This window comes from Notothenia rossii (genome assembly GCF_949606895.1).
Source record: "Notothenia rossii genome assembly, contig: scaffold_26, whole genome shotgun sequence".
Classification (NCBI taxonomy): Eukaryota; Metazoa; Chordata; class Actinopteri; order Perciformes; family Nototheniidae; genus Notothenia; species Notothenia rossii.
Genome location: NW_027639632.1, coordinates 1,963,463 through 1,977,859, shown reverse-complemented (window position 1 = coordinate 1,977,859; position 14,397 = coordinate 1,963,463).

The window sequence follows — 14,397 nt, the reverse complement described above, 5'->3', positions numbered from 1 at the left end:
TGCCCCTCCCCCTCGCAAGCAGGCGGGGGAGAGAGAGATCTTTCGTCTCGATTTACACATGCTATGACTCCGGGGGTACTTCCATTCGCTTCGTCTTGATCTGTTGATGTTATTTCATGTCTCGTTTGTCCATTGTGATGGTGGTAAAGCCAGGGAAATGTCCCGGAGATATACTGAGAAATCTTTGTAACAGCATTTTACTGCGATCACAGCTGTTCACAGCTACGAGGCTGGGACCGCTTCCATTCGCTTCGTCTTGATCTGTAGATGTTATTTCATGTCTCATTTGTTCATTTTGATGGAAAAAAAGTTGTACATTTAGTGAATTCAGAGTTTCTAAGCTGCACAAGTAGGCATGTTTGAGTACTCAGGTCCAGTGGCTCACTGCGTTAACACTCGCCCCTGGATGCGGTTGGTCGCGTGTTCGAATCCATGCTGTGGCAAAAAAAAAAACATTTTCACCCTTTTTCTATGGATCTCCAAAAAGTGAACCTTTACATTTTCGGAGTCTGGAGGAATTCAAGGGGAGTGCGTTCTCTCTGCCATCTCCTCCCTGTGTGTGCGTTGCTGCATGCAGCAGCTGCGTGTGTGTGTAAACTGCCCCTCCCCTCGCAAGCAGGCGGGGGAGAGAGAGATCTTTCGTCTCGATTTACACATGCTATGACTCCGGGGGTACTTCCATTTGCTTCGTCTTGATCTGTTTATGTCATTTCATGTCTCGTTTGTCCATTGTGATGGTGGTAAAGTCAGGGAAATGTCCCGGAGATATACTGAGAAATCTTTGTAACAGCATTTTCCTGCGATCACAGCTGTTCAAAGCTACGAGGCTGGGACCGCTTCCATTCGCTTCGTCTTGATCTGTAGATGTTATTTCATGTCTCATTTGTTCATTTTGATGGAAAAAAAGTTGTACATTTAGTGAATTCAGAGTGTCTAAGCTGCACAAGCAGGCATGTTTGAGTACTCAGGTCCAGTGGCTCACTGCGTTAACACTCGCCCCTGGATGCGGTTGGTCGTGTGTTCGAATCCATGCTGTGGCAAAAAAAAAATCATTTTCACCGTTTTCTATGGATCTCCAAAAAGTGAACTTTTACATTTTCTGAGTCTGGAGGGATTCAAGGGGAGTTTTCAGGGGAGTGCGTTCTCTCTGCCATCTCCTCCCTGTGTGTGCGTTGCTGCATGCAGCAGCTGCGTGTGTGTGTAAATTGCCCCTCCCCCTCGCAAGCAGGCGGGGGAGAGAGAGATCTTTCGTCTCGATTTACACATGCTATGACTCCGGGGGTACTTCCATTCGCTTTGTCTTGATCTGTTGATGTTATTTCATGTCTCGTTTGTCCATTGTGACGGTGGTAAAGCCAGGGAAATGTCCCGGAGATATAGCCTACTGAGAAATCTTTGGAACAGCATTTTCCTGCGATCACAGCTGTTCACAGCTACGAGGCTGGGACTGCTTCCATTCGCTTCGTCTTGATCTGTAGATGTTATTTCATGTCTCATTTGTTCATTTTGATGGAGAAAAAGTTGTACATTTAGTGAATTCAGAGTGTCTAAGCTGCACAAGCAGGCATGTTTGAGTACTCAGGTCCAGTGGCTCACTGCGTTAACGCCCGCTAGGAGCGCATAGACGGTGAGCAGTGGATGTGTGGACGCAAAAGTTTGGGACGAATTTGGACGAAGTGGAGCAAATAAGACGGTTTTTGCACTTTATTTTTGGACAAACAGCCCCCCAAACAGCTCTGCTGTCGGGGGGGATACTTTCAAACCGTGTTTTGTGAACATCAGAGGAGAAAATACGAGGAGCAACAGCGCGAACGCAGCGAGAGTGCTGGAGGAAGCAGGTCAATTGTTTGCTGAGGAAACGGGACAAAGTGATTAAAACAAGCGTTTTAATCGCGATCTTTTCCGGCAAAACCCCCCCCAAACAGCTCAGCTGTCTGGGGGGACAAACATTGAAGGTGCGTTGTGGAGAAAATGGAGAAAATAACGGAGAATAAGGACGTGAATCCTGGAATGTCTGGAATGTCTGGAATGCGGGGGGCGGCGAAGAAAGCGGAAGAAGCCGAGCTGAATGCAGCGGAACATGCTGGAGAAACGGGAGGAAAACCGACAATGCAGACGGATACTGAGGGCTCTACACAAGGAAATGATGTAAGAGAGGCGGCCTGCATGATGGGAAATATAAGGAATGAAGAGGAGAAAGCGAAGCTGCTGCTGGAGAGGAAGCTGGATGAGAGGAGCCGGGAGGAAAGAGAGGCGGAAAAAGCCGGACTAATGAAAGGAAAGGCTGGAAAGAAGGGAATTATGGAGAGAGAAGAGGAGACGGGTGCGTCTCAATCCGGAACAAGCACAACAACGGCTTCAAAGAGACTGGGAGGAGGACATTGCGGAGCGGAACAGAACCCGGAAGAGGGCGCGAGGAATAGCAGCGGAGGTATTAAGGAACGCGCAGGGAAGAGCGGCGAGGCTCTAAAGACAAGCGGAGGGTCAGAAAATGCACAGGAGAGTGCGCAGAGAAGAACAGAAGAGGAGGAAAGCCGGGAGAACACGGGAGAAGGACAAAAGTTTGTGAATGGAGACGACGGAAGGAAAGAGGAGGGGCCTGGACAAAGAAAGAAAACGGACGGAGAAAAAGAGAGAAACAGTTTGAAACAGGGCAGTAGCCAAGTAAAAGAGAGGGGGAAAAGGGTGGGAGAAGGGAATGAGGACATTAGTTACCGGGCGGATCTGACACTGGCGGTGACGGTGGAGGGGGGCCTGGGAAAGATTACAATGTTGGACATGCTGTGTGAAATACAGGATGAGTGTGGGGAAGTGTTGGGATGCAGGCTGAAGGGGGAGAGGTATGAGGTGACAATGAGATATGTGGAGGGAAAGAAGAGATTGCTGGAGGGGCTGAGGGTGAAGGGGGTGGTCATAAAGGCAGAGGAGTTAACAGCTATGGAGGTGATGGTGTCCTTTATGTACATGCCGATATATATCGAGGATGACCAGATCCTGAGGAGGCTGTTTGAGTGGGGGGTTAAGGCGGTTTCGCCCATCAAAAGAAGATATGTAAAGAACACCAGGGAGGGGATGAGGATAGCGGACGGGACACGCTTCCTCAAAGTTTCTCTTAATGAGAAGGTAACATCGCTGCCGTACTCGACACAATTTAGAGTGGAGGGGGGGGCAGAATACGTAAGGGTCATACATGACAAACAGGTGGCGGTGTGCAGAAACTGTCTAAGGGCGGGGCACATTTTTAGGGAGTGTCCGGAGATAAAATGTTACAGGTGTGGGGGTGTTGGGCATTTTGCGAGGGATTGTGCTGGGGAAGAGAGGGTGGGAAGGAGAGAACATGCCAGGCCTGAAAAGGAGGGGGAGAGAGAGAGGCACGATGTGGAGGAGGAAGTGGAGCAGGAGGTGGAAGAGGTGGATAAAGAAGAGGGGGGGGGAGGATGAGGGGGCTGAGGAGGTGATAGAGGGAGAGAAGGTAGTGGTGGTGGCGGTGGGGCAGAAAGAAATAGGGGGGGAACAGAAGGAAGGAGGGAAGAAAAGACAACATGAGGGGGTAGCGGAGGAGGGAAATGAGGGGACACAGACAGTGGGGAAAGAGAAGGGGAAAAAGAAGAAAACAAAGACGGAGAGAAAGAAAAGTCCGAACGGCGAAGGTGTGGAGAAGGAGGGGGTGACGGCGGTGGAGGAGAGAGAAGAAGCGGTGATGGTGGTGGAGGAGAGAGAAGAAGCGGAGAAGGTGGGGGAGCAGAGAGTGGAAGATGAGATTACGTTGCTCCTGGAGGATGATGACGAAATCGTAGAGGTGACGGTGGGAGAGCAGGAGATCGAGGAGTGGGTCGAGGTTCCGAGAACCAGGGGACGGAGTAGGAGTCCGATGACGCCTGGGAGAGAGGGATCGAGGGTCGGAGGAGGTGACTCAAAACCATCAGGAATACCCGTGAGAGGGAAAGTGAAAACGCGTTCACAAGTGGAGAAGAATGTGAAAGGAGTCGGTGGAGATGAACTGGACAGCGAAAGGTGAGCTGAAGGAGAACTTTTGGAATACTCCAACGCTAATCCCCTTTAAATAACAATGGTGAAGATTGTTTCTTTCAACGGCTGTGGCCTGAAAAAGAAGGACAAGTGGGAACAGACTTTTTTTTTCAAACTTTACATGCAATGGTAACGATATGTACATTTAATGGCCGGGGGCTAAAAACAAAGGACAGAAGGGACAGGGCTTTACTGCTATGTACAGCTGATGTCATATGCCTACAGGAGACACACTGGGACAATGAAAGTGTGGGTGATGTGATAATGGGATGGATGGGGAGGGTATTTGTCAATAATGGTGGTTTGAATGCAAGAGGGGTGGCAATATTGTTTAGAATGGGAAAAGTGGAAAGTGTGAAAAAGGTGGAGGATGATGGAAAAGGAAGGATGATTATTGCAGAGTTTGGTTATATGGGGGAAATGTATAGACTGATGAATATTCATGCGCCTAATGAGGAGAAAGAAAGAAAGAGCTTTTTTGAGGGTCTGGATGGGAAGTGTGGGGGAAATTGTGTGGTGGTGGGTGATTTCAATGTGAGGTGTGGAAGGATTGATGTGGCGGGTGGGATGAGTTATAGAAATGACTCCTCACGAGGTGCATTGGAGAAACTGATGAGGGAGAATGGCTTAAGAGATGTGTGGAGAGAAAGGAATTTGGATGAGAGGGTATATATTAGAAAACAGGTGGTGGGGGGTGTGTTGAAGCAGAGTAGGATAGACTTGGTGCTGTGCAAGGGAAGGATAGGTGGGAAGGTGGGGACATTTAAACATACAACGACAAGCTTGAGTGATCATGTTATCCTTGGCTTTAAGCTGGATGATGGATGTAAGGGAAGAGGGGGAGGGATGTGGTGCCTAAACGCTGCTCTGCTTAAGGATGAGAAATACAAAAAAATGATGAATGAATGGTTAAGGAAGCAAGAGAAAATGGATGGTGAGGATGAAGGAGACTGGTGGGAGGGCCTAAAAAGAGAAATAAAAAAAATGAGCATAAAGTTCAGTTGTGGAAGAAATAAAAGAGGGAGAGAGAGGGAGGAGAGGTTAAAAGAGGAACTAAATAAAGAAGCAGAGAAGATAGAGGGAGAGTTAGGGAGAGATTTAGGGGTCTACAATAGTCTTAGGGATGAGTTAGGGATAGTGGAAAGAGAGAGGTGTATGGAGGCAATAGTCAGGAGTAGGGCAAGATATTTAGTTGAAGGGGAAAAATGTACAGGTTTTTTCTTAGGGATGGAGAATAGGAAGCAGGGGAACAATCAGATTAGGCAGATAGAGGGTAAGGGGGGTGAGATTATTAAAGACTTAGTAGGGATAGTTAAGAGGGTGGAAGAGTTTTATAGAGAGCTCTTCCAGGAGGAAGTTAATGAAAAAGAGAGCCTGGAAAAGACTCTGGGGAGCATGAGGGCGGTGTTGACAGAAGAAGGAAGAGAGTTGTGCGAAGGGGAGATAGGAAAAGAGGAAATAGAGGCAGCAATAGATGGCATGGGCAAAAATAAAAGCCCGGGACTAGATGGCCTAACTGCAGAGTTCTACATGGAATTTAAGGCTGTGCTAGTCCCAATGTTGAAGGAGTTGTTTAAGAGCTTCGAAGAGAAGGATGAACTGCCGGACGGATTATCAACAGGGGTGATTAGCATATTGTACAAAAAGGGTAGTAGGGATAAATTAGGGAACTATAGGCCGTTAAGTATGTTGAATGGGGATTATAAGATTATAGCACGGGTGTTATCCAATAGAATGAAGAGGGTTATTGGTGCGGTGGTGGGGAGCACCCAGGCATATAGTATTCCTGGAAGGGATATATGTGACACAGTTTGTAGTATTAGGGACACGGTAAATCATATGAAGGGTGGAGAAGGAGGGGTGTTGGTAAGCTTAGATCTGAACAAGGCGTTCGATAGGGTTAATCACGTTTATTTATTCAGGGTTTTGGTAAAAGCAGGGTTTGGGAGGGGGTTTGTTGGGTGGATAAGGAGAATATATAGGAAAGCCATGAGTTGCGTTAAGGTTAATGGGATCATCACAAATGTATTTAAGTTAGGGAGATCCGTCCGGCAGGGATGCCCTCTATCGGCGATGCTCTATGCATTATCAGCGGAGCCCCTTGCGGCTTTGCTACAACAGAATGAGAGGGTAAAGGGGGTGATGGTGCCGGGGGGAGGGATAAGTGTAGTATTCCAATATGCGGATGATACTACAATCACCGTAAGAGACATGGAAAGTGTAAGAGGGGTCTTAGAGAGTGTGGAGATATATGGAAGAGCTTCAGGGGCTAAAATTAATATGGAAAAGTCAGAGTACATGGTGCTGGGAAAGGGTGATGTAGGGAGAGAGGAGTTAGGTTTAAAAGAGAATAAGGAATATATTAGGGTACTGGGTATTAATGTGGGTTTGAAGGACAGAGAGGGGAGGGATGTGCAATATGAGGGAGTGGTGGGTAGTTTAAAAAAGACCCTAAGCTTCTGGAAACTGAGGAGATTAAAACTGAGGGGGAAAGTTATAGTAGTAAATGGTCTCATCATGAGCAAGCTAGTTTATGTAATGAGTGTAATGGAGGTGCCAGACAGAGTAATAAAAGAGGTAAATAAAATAGTGAGTGAGTTCATGTGGGAGGGGAAGGGAGTGAGGATAGCTAGGGAGGTTCTAGAGAATGACTATAAAGATGGGGGGCTAAAACTAATACATATGGAAAGGAAGATGAAAGCAATGAGGGTTAAAACGATGATAAAATATCTAAATAAGGGAAATAAGCATGTGTGGAAAGAATTTTTGAGAGACAGTATAAATAAAGGAGGGGGGTGTGGGGACAGTGGGATATTTATGCGCTTTAAGAAAGGGTGGATGAATGGAATGAATGATTTTCAAAGGGAGGTGATGAATGCGTGGGGAGAGTTCTTGGGGAATGTGAAGTATGAATGTGAGAATGCGCAGCAGGTATGGAAACAACCCATATTCCAAAACTATAGGATAATGAAAGAGGGGGAAGTATTATTTAATTTACCAATGTGGAGGGCTGGATTTAGGGTAATAAGAGACCTAGTCTATGAGTATGTTCCGGGGTTCATGAGGGCTCAAGTTATTGTTGATGGGACAAGGGAAAAGGATCTGTTAATGGGGGGAAGGACAGCGGAAGGCATGATGGAGAGCATCAAAGAGGGGATGCCGGTGGAATGGAGGAGGATGGTGGAGAGCAAGAAGGTGGGAGGGGGCGAAAGTGAGGTAGCGCTATATGTTGGTGAAGGGGTGAAGCTGGGAGACCTTAGCACGAAAAGGATATACAAAATCCTTGGGAAGGGGGATGCAAGGAGACCAGCATCAGAAAAGGTATGGGAAAAGGTGATGGGGGGAATGGATGTGAAAAAGATGTGGGTGAATCTGAGAGTGAAAGGGAATAGTGTGAAGGGCGAGCACTTTGATTTCTGTTTAAGGCACAACAGGGTGTTCAACAATTTAATAATAAATATGTTTGACAAAGAGGTTAAGAGAGAATGTGATGTGTGTAAGGTGGGAGTGGAGAATTGTATGCATGAGTTTTTTGAGTGTGGGGAATTAAGGGGGTTCTTTGGGAAAATAAAATAATTGATATGCAGGTGCTGGGATGAAGGGGTGTTAAAATGTCTAGAGTGGAAAGAAGTGTGGTTGTTTGGGTTGAGTGGGAGAAGGGATGGGTGCAATGTTGATATGTTAAATCTATGTTTAAGCCAGGCAAGATATGCGGTGAAAATAAGAAGGAATGTAGCACACTATGAGGGGAGAGTTGATGGAGTGTGGGGAATTATGAAGAGGAATATAATGAGGTTATATGTGTACAAAGATAATGAGATGTTCATGGAAGAACATGTTGATGGTTGTACACTGATAGAAGTGAATGATGGAAAGCTTAAGTATAATTTTGAAAAATAAGGAATGATGACCTGTGAAAGGGGAATAAATGTAAAAGAATGGTGTATTAGGAATGTCGGGGAAGTGAAAGACAAGATAGGACTGTGATGTATACTTTGTATTAAATGCATTGGGGTCCTCTTCTTTTTGGGGGATTGGTTATGCAATGTGAGTGTTTGTTTAATCTGTGTGAAAACATTTTGATAATAAAAAAATAAAAAAATAAAAAATAAAAAAACACTCGCCCCTGGATGCGGTTGGCCGCGTGTTCGAATCAATGCTGTGGCATACTTTTTTTCATTTTCACCCTATGGATCTCCAAAAAGTGAACTTTTACATTTTCTGAGTCTGGAGGAATTCAAGGGGAGTTTTCAGGGGAGTGCGTTCTCTCTGACCAATGAGCTAACTGAAGCTAACCAATGAGCTAACTGAAGCTAACCAATGAGATAACTGATGCTAACCAATGAGCTAACCCAGGCTAACCAATGAGCTAGCCCAGGCTAACCAATGAGCTGATGAAGCTAACCAATGAGCTAACCGAGGCTAACCAATGAGCTAACTGAGGCTAACCAATGAGCTAACTGATGCTAACCAATGAGCTTACCGAGGCTAACCAATGAGCTAACTGAAGCTAACCCAGGCTAACCAATGAGCTAACCGAGGCTAACCAATGAGCTAACTGAAGCTAACCAATGAGCTAACCCAGGCTAACCAATGAGCTAACTGAGGCTAACCAATGAGCTAACCGAGGCTAACGATTTACAAATGCTATGACTCCGGGGGTACTTCCATTCGCTTCGTCTTGATCTGTTGATGTTATTTCATGTCTCGTTTGTCCATTGTGACGGTGGTAAAGCCAGGGAAATGTCCCGGAGATATACTGAGAAATCTTTGTAACAGCATTTTCCTGCGATCACAGCTGTTCACAGCTACGAGGCTGGGACCGCTTCAATTCGCTTCGTCTTGATCTGTAGATGTTATTTCATGTCTCATTTGTTCATTTTGATGGAGAAAAAGTTGTACATTTAGTGAATTCAGAGTGTCTAAGCTACACAAGTAGGCATGTTTGAGTACTGAGGTCCAGTGGCTCACTGCGTTAACGCTCTCCCCTGGATGCGGTTGGTCGCATGTTCGAATCCATGCTGTGGCAAAACAAAATTCATTTTCACCCTTTTTCTATGGATCTCCAAAAAGTGAACTTTTACATTTTCTGAGTCTGGAGGAATTCAAGGGGAGTTTTCAGGGGAGTGCGTTCTCTCTGCCATCTCCTCCCTGTGTGTGCGTTGCTGCATGCAGCAGCTGCGTGTGTGTGTAAACTGCCCCTCCCCCTCGCAAGCAGGCGGGGGAGAGAGAGATATTTCGTCTCGATTTACACATGCTATGACTCCGGGGGTACTTCCATTCGCTTCGTCTTGATCTGTTGATGTTATTTCATGTCTCGTTTGTCCATTTGGACGGTGGTAAAGCCAGGGAAATATCCCGGAGATATACTGAGAAATCTTTATAACAGCATTTTCCTGCGATCACAGCTGTTCACAGCTACGAGGCTGGGACCGCTTCCATTCGCTTCGTCTTGATCTGTAGATGTTATTTCATGTCTCATTTGTTCATTTTGATGGAGAAAAAGTTGTACATTTAGTGAATTCAGAGTGTCTAACCTGTACAAGCAGGCATGTTTGAGTACTCAGGTCCAGTGGCTCACTGCGTTAACGCTCGCCCCTGGATGCGGTTGGTCGCGTGTTCGAATCCATGCTGTGGCAAAAAAAAAACATTTTCACCCTTTTTTCTATGGATCTCCAAAAAGTGAACTTTTACATTTTCTGAGTCTGGAGGAATTCAAGGGGAGTTTTGAGGGGAGTGCGTTCTCTCTGCCATCTCCTCCCTGTGTGTGCGTTGCTGCATGCAGCAGCTGCGTGTGTGTGTAAACGGCCCCTCCCCCTCGCAAGCAGGCGGGGGAGAGAGAGATCTGTCGTCTCGATTTACACATGCTATGACTCCGGGGGTACTTCCATTCGCTTTGTCTTGATCTGTTGATGTTATTTCATGTCTCGTTTGTCCATTGCGACGGTGGTAAAGCCAGGGAAAAGTCCCGGAGATATACTGAGAAATCTTTGTAACAGCATTTTCCTGCAATCACAGCTGTTCACAGCTACGAGGCTGGGACCGCTTCCATTCGCTTCGTCTTGATCTGTAGATGTTATTTCATGTCTCATTTGTTCATTTTGATGGAGAAAAAGTTGTACATTTAGTGAATTCAGAGTGTCTAAGCTGCACAAGCAGGGATGTTTGAGTACTCAGGTCCAGTGGCTCACTGCGTTAACGCTCGCCCCTGGATGCGGTTGGTCGCGTGTTCGAATCCATGCTGTGGCATACTTTTTTTCATTTTCACCCTTTTTCTATGGATCTCCAAAAAGTGAACTTTTACATTTTCTGAGTCTGGAGGAATTTAAGGGGAGTTTTCAGGGGAGTGCGTTCTCTCTGCCATCTCCTCCCTGTGTGTGCGTTGCTGCATGCAGCAGCTGCGTGTGTGTGTAAACTGCCCCTCCCCCTCGCAAGCAGGCGGGGGAGAGAGAGATCTGTCGTCTCGATTTACACATGCTATGACTCCGGGGGTACTTCCATTCGCTTCGTCTTGATCTGTTGATGTTATTTCATGTCTCGTTTGTCCATTGTGACGGTGGTAAAGCCAGGGAAATGTCCCGGAGATATACTGAGAAATCTTTGGAACAGCATTTTCCTGCGATCACAGCTGTTCACAGCTAGGAGGCTGGGACCACTTCCATTCGCTTCGTCTTGATCTTTAGATGTTATTTCATGTCTCATTTGTTCATTTTGATGGAGAAAAAGTTGTACATTTAGTGAATTCAGAGTGTCTAAGCTACACAAGTAGGCATGTTTGAGTACTGAGGTCCAGTGGCTCACTGCGTTAACGCTCTCCCCTGGATGCGGTTGGTCGCGTGTTCGAATCCATGCTGTGGCAACAAAACAAACATTTTCACCCTTTTTCTATGGATCTCCAAAAAGTGAACTTTTACATTTTCTGAGTCTGGAGGAATTCAAGGGGAGTTTTCAGGGGAGTGCGTTCTCTCTGCCATCTCCTCCCTGTGTGTGCGTTGCTGCATGCAGCAGCTGCGTGTGTGTGTAAACTGCCCCTCCCCCTCGCAAGCAGGCGGGGGAGAGAGAGATCTTTCGTCTCGATTTACACATGCTATGACTCCGGGGGTACTACCATTCGCTTCGTCTCGATCTGTTGATGTTATTTCATGTCTTGTTTGTCCATTGTGACGGTGGTAAAGCCAGGGAAAAGTCCCGGAGATATACTGAGAAATCTTTGTAACAGCATTTTCCTGCAATCACAGCTGTTCACAGCTACGAGGCTGGGACCGCTTCCATTCGCTTTGTCTTGATCTGTAGATGTTATTTCATGTCTCATTTGTTCATTTTGATGGAGAAAAAGTTGTACATTTAGTGAATTCAGAGTGACTAAGCTGCACAAGCAGACATGTTTGAGTACTCAGGTCCAGTGGCTCACTGCGTTAACGCTCGCCCCTGGATGCGGTTGGTCGCGTGTTCGAATCCATGCTGTGGCATACTTTTTTTCATTTTCACCCTTTTTCTATGGATCTCCAAAAAGTGAACTTTTACATTTTCTGAGTCTGGAGGAATTCAAGGGGAGTTTTCAGGGGAGTGCGTTCTCTCTGCCATCTCCTCCCTGTGTGTGCGTTCTCTCTGCCATCTCCTCCCTGTGTGTGCGTTGCTGCATGCAGCAGCTGCGTGTGTGTGTAAACTGCCCCTCCCCCTCGCAAGCAGGCGGGGGAGAGAGAGATCTTTCGTCTCGATTTACACATGCTATGACTCCGGGGGTACTTCCATTCGCTTCGTCTTGATCTGTTGATGTTATTTCATGTCTCGTTTGTCCATTGTGACGGTGGTAAAGCAAGGGAAATGTCCCGGAGATATACTGAGAAATCTTTGGAACAGCATTTTCCTGCGATCACAGCTGTTCACAGCTACGAGGCTGGGACCGCTTCTATTCGCTTCGTCTTGATCTGTAGATGTTATTTCATGTCTCATTTGTTCATTTTGATGGAGAAAAAGTTGTACATTTAGTGAATTCAGAGTGTCTAAGCTGCACAAGTAGGCATGTTTGAGTACTCAGGTCCAGTGGCTCACTGCGTTAACCCTCTCCCCTGGATGCGGTTGGTCGCGTGTTCGAATCCATGCTGTGGCAAAACAAAATTCATGTTCACCCTTTTTCTATGGATCTCCAAAAAGTGAACTTTTACATTTTCTGAGTCTGGAGGAATTCAAGGGGAGTTTTCAGGGGAGTGCGTTCTCTCTGCCATCTCCTCCCTGTGTGTGCGTTGCTGCATGCAGCAGCTGCGTGTGTGTGTGTAAACTGCCCCTCCCCCTCGCAAGCAGGCGGGGGAGAGAGAGATCTTTCGTCTCGATTTACACATGCTATGACTCCGGGGGTACTTCCATTCGCTTCGTCTTGATCTGTTGATGTTATTTCATGTCTCGTTTGTCCATTGTGACGGTGGTAAAGCCAGGGAAATGTCCCGGAGATATACTGAGAAATCTTTGGAACAGCATTTTCCTGCGATCACAGCTGTTCACAGCTATGAGGCTGGGACCGCTTCCATTCGCTTCGTCTTGATCTGTAGATGTTATTTCATGTCTCATTTGTTCATTTTGATGGAGAAAAAGTTGTACATTTAGTGAATTCAGAGTGTCTAAGCTGCACAAGTAGGCATGTTTGAGTACTCAGGTCCAGTGGCTCACTGCGTTAACGCTCTCCCCTGGATGCGGTTGGTCGCGTGTTCGAATCCATGCTGTGGCAAAACAAAATTCATGTTCACCCTTTTTCTATGGATCTCCAAAAAGTGAACTTTTACATTTTCTGAGTCTGGAGGAATTCAAGGGGAGTTTTCAGGGGAGTGCGTTCTCTCTGCCATCTCCTCCCTGTGTGTGCGTTGCTGCATGCAGCAGCTGCGTGTGTGTGTAAACTGCCCCTCCCCCTCGCAAGCAGGAGGGGGAGAGAGAGATCTTTCGTCTCGATTTACACATGCTATGACTCCGGGGGTACTTCCATTCGCTTCGTCTTGATCTGTTGATGTTACTTCATGTCTCGTTTGTCCATTTGGACGGTGGTAAAGCCAGGGAAATATCCCGGAGATATACTGAGAAATCTTTATAACAGCATTTTCCTGCGATCACAGCTGTTCACAGCTACGAGGCTGGGACCGCTTCAATTCGCTTCGTCTTGATCTGTAGATGTTATTTCATGTCTCATTTGTTCATTTTGATGGAGAAAAAGTTGTACATTTAGTGAATTCAGAGTGTCTAAGCTACACAAGTAGGCATGTTTGAGTACTGAGGTCCAGTGGCTCACTGCGTTAACGCTCTCCCCTGGATGCGGTTGGTCGCATGTTCGAATCCATGCTGTGTCAAAACAAAATTCATTTTCACCCTTTTTCTATGGATCTCCAAAAAGTGAACTTTTACATTTTCTGAGTCTGGAGGAATTCAAGGGGAGTTTTCAGGGGAGTGCGTTCTCTCTGCCATCTCCTCCCTGTGTGTGCGTTGCTGCATGCAGCAGCTGCGTGTGTGTGTAAACTGCCCCTCCCCCTCGCAAGCAGGCGGGGGAGAGAGAGATATTTCGTCTCGATTTACACATGCTATGACTCCGGGGGTACTTCCATTCGCTTCGTCTTGATCTGTTGATGTTATTTCATGTCTCGTTTGTCCATTTGGACGGTGGTAAAGCCAGGGAAATATCCCGGAGATATACTGAGAAATCTTTATAACAGCATTTTCCTGCGATCACAGCTGTTCACAGCTACGAGGCTGGGACCGCTTCCATTCGCTTCGTCTTGATCTGTAGATGTTATTTCATGTCTCATTTGTTCATTTTGATGGAGAAAAAGTTGTACATTTAGTGAATTCAGAGTGTCTAACCTGTACAAGCAGGCATGTTTGAGTACTCAGGTCCAGTGGCTCACTGCGTTAACGCTCGCCCCTGGATGCGGTTGGTCGCGTGTTCGAATCCATGCTGTGGCAAAAAAAAAAACATTTTCACCCTTTTTCTATGGATCTCCAAAAAGTGAACTTTTACATTTTCTGAGTCTGGAGGAATTCAAGGGGAGTTTTGAGGGGAGTGCGTTCTCTCTGCCATCTCCTCCCTGTGTGTGCGTTGCTGCATGCAGCAGCTGCGTGTGTGTGTAAACGGCCCCTCCCCCTCGCAAGCAGGCGGGGGAGAGAGAGATCTGTCGTCTCGATTTACACATGCTATGACTCCGGGGGTACTTCCATTCGCTTTGTCTTGATCTGTTGATGTTATTTCATGTCTCGTTTGTCCATTGCGACGGTGGTAAAGCCAGGGAAAAGTCCCGGAGATATACTGAGAAATCTTTGTAACAGCATTTTCCTGCAATCACAGCTGTTCACAGCTACGAGGCTGGGACCGCTTCCATTCGCTTCGTCTTG